This window comes from Cinclus cinclus, chromosome 7 (genome assembly GCF_963662255.1).
Source record: "Cinclus cinclus chromosome 7, bCinCin1.1, whole genome shotgun sequence".
In the NCBI taxonomy this organism is placed as follows: Eukaryota; Metazoa; Chordata; class Aves; order Passeriformes; family Cinclidae; genus Cinclus; species Cinclus cinclus.
Genome location: NC_085052.1, coordinates 25,522,385 through 25,529,963, shown reverse-complemented (window position 1 = coordinate 25,529,963; position 7,579 = coordinate 25,522,385).

Below are 7,579 nucleotides of genomic sequence, written 5' to 3'. Positions count from 1 at the left end.
TCTTTATTTTTTATTTATTCACGCATTGCAAGAAGTTTGTATATCCTTCGACTTTGTTTTTGAAGTGAAAGATGATTTTGGAATCCTTTGTCATCCTGACAAAGGCTGCACTTGCAGGAGTTAACAGACCACTACAGTCAGCCATCAAAAGCACTTTTCAAGAACTGAAAGGAATCACCTGATAAGTATTGTTCTGAAATAGCCAATATTTGTTTTTCTGAATTATAGAGCACTATATTGAAAACATATATATAGTCTATGTTGAAATCAATCAAATTTAAATGAAAAAGTCAGACATTTTAAAGAAATTTTAAAAGGGTCATGGTATTAAGCAGTAGATTAGCCAGAGAGCAAAAGTTCATCCTAAAGGCCACTGCAAGATTTGAAATGCTCAGAGATCTTTGCATCACTCTGGATTTGCAGAACTTCCTATATATAATATGATTAGTAGCTGATGATTAAGAAAAAGACATTTCAGGGCTCTTACATTCCTTTGGTTTCTATTTACATAAATAGAAATAAGTACTGCTGCCTAATGCAGCTGCTTGTGACAGCATCTTACTTCTGTCACAGGCCACAAACCATAATTAATTAAAGTACAGCAAGTCCTACTCAAAAACTGCTCTAAAGAATCACTGAAATAATCAAAAGAGTAAAATTGGCCTAATGTTTTTAAAACAAGAATTACATTTGGAGATAAATGTTTAACTTTCTTGATGGGTAAGAACCTTCATGAGCAAGTAGCAGCACGACTGTATGACACTGCCTGAAAGGGAATTTACCATTATTCCACTGGAAAGTTCTTGAAAATAAAACAGTCAAAACATTTTTATTTAAATGAAAATTTTTCTTGGAAAAAAACGCTGTTCTGATGAAATTCAGGACTTTCGTCTGATTGATTTGACTTTGAGGTCTTTGCAAATAAACTTTTCTTTTCCAACTCAACTCAGTTTAGGTTTGGGTTTTTTTGCTTTGTTTTGCCCATCACCCCAAATGTTAAGCAAAATACAGCTCTGAATTTATGTGCAGTTCTATTTCTACGTAGATTTAACACACTAACTTTTATAATAACTTCACTTCCATGATTTCAGAAAATGCTCTAGGCATGTAAGGACTATGACTGTGAATGCAGTGAAAAAAACAAAAGTTAGGAAAACCAGGTTTCTAGCCATCATGTTAGAAGAGTTCTCAGACAACTGAAACAAGACAGCTGACATAAACTGATGGTGCTTTGCTGCCTCTCAAGCCAGCTGTGCTGATTTGTACACACTGAGCTTCTGACCCATTGTTCTACCAGTCAATAAAATTTCACAGCCATTTCTGCCACATCCATACCCAGTTAAACCAAACCATTATCAGACCTTCACAATAAAATGACAATAAGCTTAACAGAACAGGTAGCCACTCCATACTGAGGACTAATCAGGTTGGCAGAAGCTCCAGTGTGACATGAGAAGAACATCTCTGTAGTAAACACAGGCTTGTCTGGTTCCTGCTTTTGCACTAAGCTGACACTACTCTCTGGTACAAGTGCCACCTGCTCTTTCTAGTGGGGATTTCCTAAAGGGCTGCACCTTGTTCAGCTTTATCTGTATTGCCCAAGTTTTACCTGTGGAAAAAAAACCCAGAAAACCATGAATGTATGGTACAGAAAGGCTCATCATGGTTATGGACTTCCTAAAGTTCAGCTGTAGCTGCCTAATGGGGGCAAGCTCCAGAGAACAGCGTGCATGAAGGCACACAGAGCCAGCAACATCTGCATGTGCCCTAACACAAATATGTGGGTGTGTGTAGGACTCCCTCAAAGCCCTGTGAGGTAGAAAGGTACCACCCTGACTTTGCAAAAGAAAAGTGAGGAGTGGGACAGCTAAAGCACAGATTTCTTGTCCTTTATTTTTGTTCATTTGAGATCTTCTCCCTGGCTGAGCTCAGTATTATAAAAATGAACACAGCTGATTTATCCTCAGCAAGCCAAGCTCCTTGGCAGTGATAATGAGGTCTCCCGTTCAGGGTTTTCATGGAAAACCAGTCTTAGTCACTTTTGAGGCCAAAGAGAAGTTGTTGCAACTCCACAGAAAAGATGCGACACCAGGTTTCACAAGGAATGTCTGCAATGTTCTGAACTATTACAGCAGATATCACAGATTTATCACCGTTCTGCAAAACTTTTCATCTAATCAGTATCTTTTCTCTCTCTGGAGAAATAAAAATTCACTCTGGAAACTGAGTCAATAAAATAAATCTTTTGATACCTTGTGACAAAAGGCAAGGTTTGTCCACTTTTCTGAAGAAACTCACTAAACAAATCTCAACAAAACTATTTCACTACCAACATACTGGGAAACAAGCTTTATAAAAAAAGGCTTCACAAATAATTTACAAGCGGCAAGAATGACTCCAAAAACCTCACAAATGCCAGTTAATTATACCATAATGAAGAAGAATACCACACAAACAGTAATAAGCATTTACAGTCAGTTTCATACAAAAAAAGGCAGAGCTTTGAGACTATATAAACGAGCATTTCATTCAACAATTCAGAGGAAAGATAAAGAATACAGATATAGATAAAGAACAATTTCTGAAAAACCTTTTTTAAACTATCTGCAAATAGATAGACATGCATTTATAGACATGCATTTCAAGAAAGTTTCAAATCTCCAGTGGAAAATACGTTACTTCAAATGCAGCAGTGTGACACTGGAAAACAAAGCATTTTCAGTCCTATAGAGAGAGGGACTATATCACCCGTGTAGAAATACCTGATAACAATAACAGTGTACAAATAGATCTGGGTAAAGACAAACTTATACTTGTCTATCTAGTTCCCAAAGTCATACAATTATTTCAGAACCAAAGCTGGCATACACACGTGGGATATTTTGAAAGTCTCAACAGAGTGGCCAGACCTCGACTTCTCAGACACGACAACAACCAGAAGGAGAAACGAGCTCACCTGAGCCCTGTGTCAGACATCACCTGTGCCAGCCCTGCTCCCAGCTCCGTGCCAAGTCCCTGCAGCCCCCAGCCAAGTGCAGCACAGTCTCAGGTGCTCAGGCCTCCCTGCAGCCTCAGCCTGTTTAACATGAAAACCTGGCCTTGTGTAGTTTTCACTCCTTGCTTCCACCCCAAAACAAAGAGAAGCACAGCAGTTTCCCTCCTGTCTCATCCAATTACTACTACAAGGGTTTGGTGGTCTGTGCAAGATGAGCAAAAGCACAGGGACAGTGTGCTGTGTATGCTAGTGGCTATACTGGCTTAATTCAAGTTTTTGTGCACTGAAATTACAGGAATGCCTCACGCAAGCTTCTCCCCTTTGTTTGAAGAACAAGCAGCAATGCAGAAGACCACAAAAAACCACAAAATTATTAAAAAAAAATTACTAAAAAACCACAAAAATTGGAAGCTAATGCCACCAAACAAAGTGCAGGAATCTGTGAGGACTTCTTCCTCACCACTAGAAATGCCACTACAGGCTAAGAAGCCAGAACATTACCTGAACCTGCTTTGAAGACAGAGTTGCCTAATTGGCTGAAGTCCTACAAAACGGGTGCTTCCTGCCAATACTGCAGTCTGTCTTCATCTGTTGGGCAATCCCTGCTGCGCAGTGGGTTATTGCTGTGCCCTGGTGGGAAATGGGAGTCAGGTTGGAAACCATCTGCAGTGAAAGAATTGTAGGTGATTCCACCAGTGTGCTGAGCAGAGATCACACACTGCTGGCCTTGCTACATTATCATTTTCTGTAGAGGGTTGTGGGAATAAAAAGCAGAAAACCACATTTTCTCTAGCATTTGTATGGTAGTAATACATGCTGAGGCTGTGTAGGGATATTTCTTACATGTGTTCAGCCACATTAGTGATAATTTTAAACTGTGGTACTTGGCAAACAAATGGAGAAGGGCAAGAGACATAAAAGTCCTTTGGGTCATGGATAAAGCAAGTGTTTACAAGAAGGCATTTGATCAAGGATGAGTTTTTTTTAAAAGAGGATAAAGACAACTCAAGGACTGGATAGGGAAAAATCCAAATAATAGCAGGTTGTGAAAATGTAAGAACACCATTCATTCTGCACAGAATGAGACAGGATTTTCATGAGAGAAAAAAACCCCACAATCATATGATTAAGACAGCATGGAAAACATATACACAAGGATCAAATTAAGATTGCGCTTATATATTCTAGTGTTTCAATGTTTATTCACACAAACATCATATTATTTTTATAATGGAAAACTGAAACAAAGAGGAATACAGAGAATAATTGTTGCACTTTTGTTGTGATGTGTATGTATCAGTGTAAATTGTTACGCTTGATTTATTATTCCAAGGGAGGACCATTTCTATAATATAATTGTTTTCTTACATATACAGATGAGAGAGAACTTTAGCAGATGTTCTAACTATTCTTATAAATGAGTCAAAGAAGTTGGAGTGTGAGCTGGTGCTAGGCAGAGGATAGTTCATTCTAATATTATATACTGCAAAAAGCAGCCTTAATTCCCCCTATATATTCACAGTTCCCCAAAATAATGAAACAAATTTTATTACTTTTTTTTTGGTAGTATTTAAAATTTTGCTTCTTTTTTCTTCTCTCTTTATCTGATAGATAAAGGGAGAAATTGAGAATGAGCCAAGAAACAAATAATTTAAGTAAAAATTGTGTTTTGCCACAAGTTTTCAAAACAAAGTGAAACATTTTTACAACAAAAAAAATCCATAAATATTTATTATCTGAAAAACATTAAAAAGCTTGACCAGTTCAAGTTATAACTGTTTTTTGTTTTTTAAATAATGGTGCACAACAAACATGTCAAGTAACAGAGAATGCTGTATTATTTATCACTCAGATGCTTTCGCATCTGGGGATAGCAAGGCAGTGAGTAGTAGCAAAAATGGAGCTGTCAGGAATAAGTTGTGTCCGACCAGCTTGATCTCCTTCAATACTCTACTGGCTTAGAAACTTTGTAAATAGGTAAGAAAGAGAAGATTCGGACCTTGTGAGTTTTATCTGGTGTGTCCCAGAGGTCATTCTCATGAAAGAGATGGGTAAACTGGGACTACATTATAGCAGTGGGGTGCACAAAGTGTGCAAGAGACTCTTTGAAAGGGAATGCAGTGTCTTCTACGTCCATGTGGATGGGACAGCTGCAAAAGGAAAAGGTCAGGTGGCATAGCCAAAATCATTCTTAGTAAGAAAAAAGATCTGATTCTGCCTCTTGTAAAGTTTGTAGTCTCCATACACAAAAAAAATATTGATGCATTCCTGTCAAGGATGCCAGAGATTTCTTCTAATCCCATTCTGAGTAAAAGGGACCTCTTAAGGTTCTCTCAGTCTGTTTTATTCATAATAGGCTTAGTGATGCTCTGAAAATAATGCACATGTTGCTATGACATATGAAATGAGGTGAGTTGAATGATGACTTTCAGAAATGAATTTAAACCTGCATGTGAAAACACACTAGAAGCAGGCAAAATATGATATTTTTAAAAAGCATTTAAAAATGCAGAAGCATTTCAAATATCTGTTCTACAGAAAAGTTTAAAAGCATGATCATGCTCTCGCCTGATTTTGAAACTCTGTCCTCTGTTCAGAGGATCCAACAGAAGCAGGATTCAAAGCTAGCAGAGAACCTGCCATTGTACTATCCCCTCATCAGGATGCCAAATCCCAGAGCCAAAGTTCCTGCTGCCTGTAGAGCAGGATGAGAGGATGCATTCCAGCCAACAGAAGCAGCACTGGAGAATTTTGTTTCATTATGTTTCTACCATTCTTGCAAAAATTAGTATGATCTTATACCACAGGAATATTTTGTCAGTGAATGAATCAGGGGCATGCCAGCAGAAGGAGGAGCTGCTGTTTGTACACACATATCTCAGTAATCAGCAGTGATGGGAAAGCAAACACAGAAACCTTCAGGACAGTTAAATGGGAGTTGAAATATGATAGTTTCTTAAATTGTGGCTGACTCTGGCAGGGTATTTTTAAGCAGGATTTCAGCCAATGTCTGAAAAAGTACGTATCAAGCAGCCTTGAGCTTTTAATTTAATTTATATCAGCCAGCCTACTTGGAGTTTTCAAATTGATTCACCACCAATGTTTGAACATTCTGTGACAGGAGCAATGCATATTGAAGTAGCTAAAGTTCTCCTTTCAGCATACCTAATTAACTGTATTTCTCTCACAGGGAGTTGCAAAATATTGGAATATAAATGCATTCTGGATATCAGACAGCAAATTTTAACAGTTGTGACTGAGTAAAATTCATTATTTTGCTGTGATACTATTGAGCAGCTCACTTTTTCATGATAGCATATTCTAGTGTCCCTCTTTTTTAATAAGGTCAATGGAATGATTAAAATTCTCAATACTCATAAGTACGTGCAGTCATGTTTGGGCTTAAATATAAAAAAAAAAAATACCACAGTAGTCCTGGAAATACTGAGAATATTCAAAAACATCGAATCAGTGATGCCATCAGGAAAATTCAGGTTACAGATAACAGCTGAATTGTGAATACAGAAAATAATCTCAGCAAATATTATGTATGAGACTGTTGCTTGAGCATTCTGGAAAAATAAACATATTTATAACAATCTGGAAATCACCTGCATGGGAGCTAAGCATTCAGAATAACAGACTTGCTCTGAATAATTTATTCAGTTCCAATATTTACTCTTACATACTCTAGAATTGAATTACTTATATCTAAGCAACCATAGTGGAAGACTATTTAAATTCTATTTTTTGCTACAGGTTTCTCTATGACCTTGAGCAAGCTGCACAGATTTTTTGTTGTGTTTGTCCTGCTTTCCAAATTCAGCAACAAAGGAACTGACAGAACTGTGAGGATGAAAGTCTTCTGATGCACACAAGCAATGTTCCAGCAACATGGGTATCTAAGAAACTTGTACAGGGCTCTTTGGAGAGAGAACTGCCAGTACAGGAACTTGCACCATGGAGTTGCTGTTTAGGTCTGGATCAGCAGGATAGGACTGAACCATGATCCAATGGCCACGATCAGTGTCACAACCTTGTTTTTCCTCTTGCATCTCAGCCTTTATTTTAACCTGTTGTGGCTATGAAGTTTCCTCAAGAAAAGAGAGACAAGAACGAAATCCTTGAGGCCTCCATATATGAAAAGGGTCTCTTGGTTTATAACAGAAATAAAATGCATCCAAAATTCATGAGAAAAGTATCAGAATACCCACAGGCTGCAAATAATGTTAGTCCCACTTGAAACAGCACTGGCAGGAAGAGTTAAATAGGCACAGTTCCCATTTTGTCTGTTCCTGCACACTTCACTTGGGCTGCAAGGAAATCAGAGCTGTGACAGATCATTTATATTAATACAATGCACCTGCCAAATTATTTATACACCATAAGCATCAGTCTGCAGAAAGTGCACTCTGGGAACTTTACTGGTAGAGAAGAAAGGCTTCACTGAGAGGAAGGCATGTTAAAATAGTGCAGGATTTTGATCTCAGATATACTCTGGTAAATAGAGAGTGATGCCATTGAAGCCTGTAGACTTAGTCTGGATTCACACCAGTGAATGCGATTGACAGGAGAAAAAGTGTA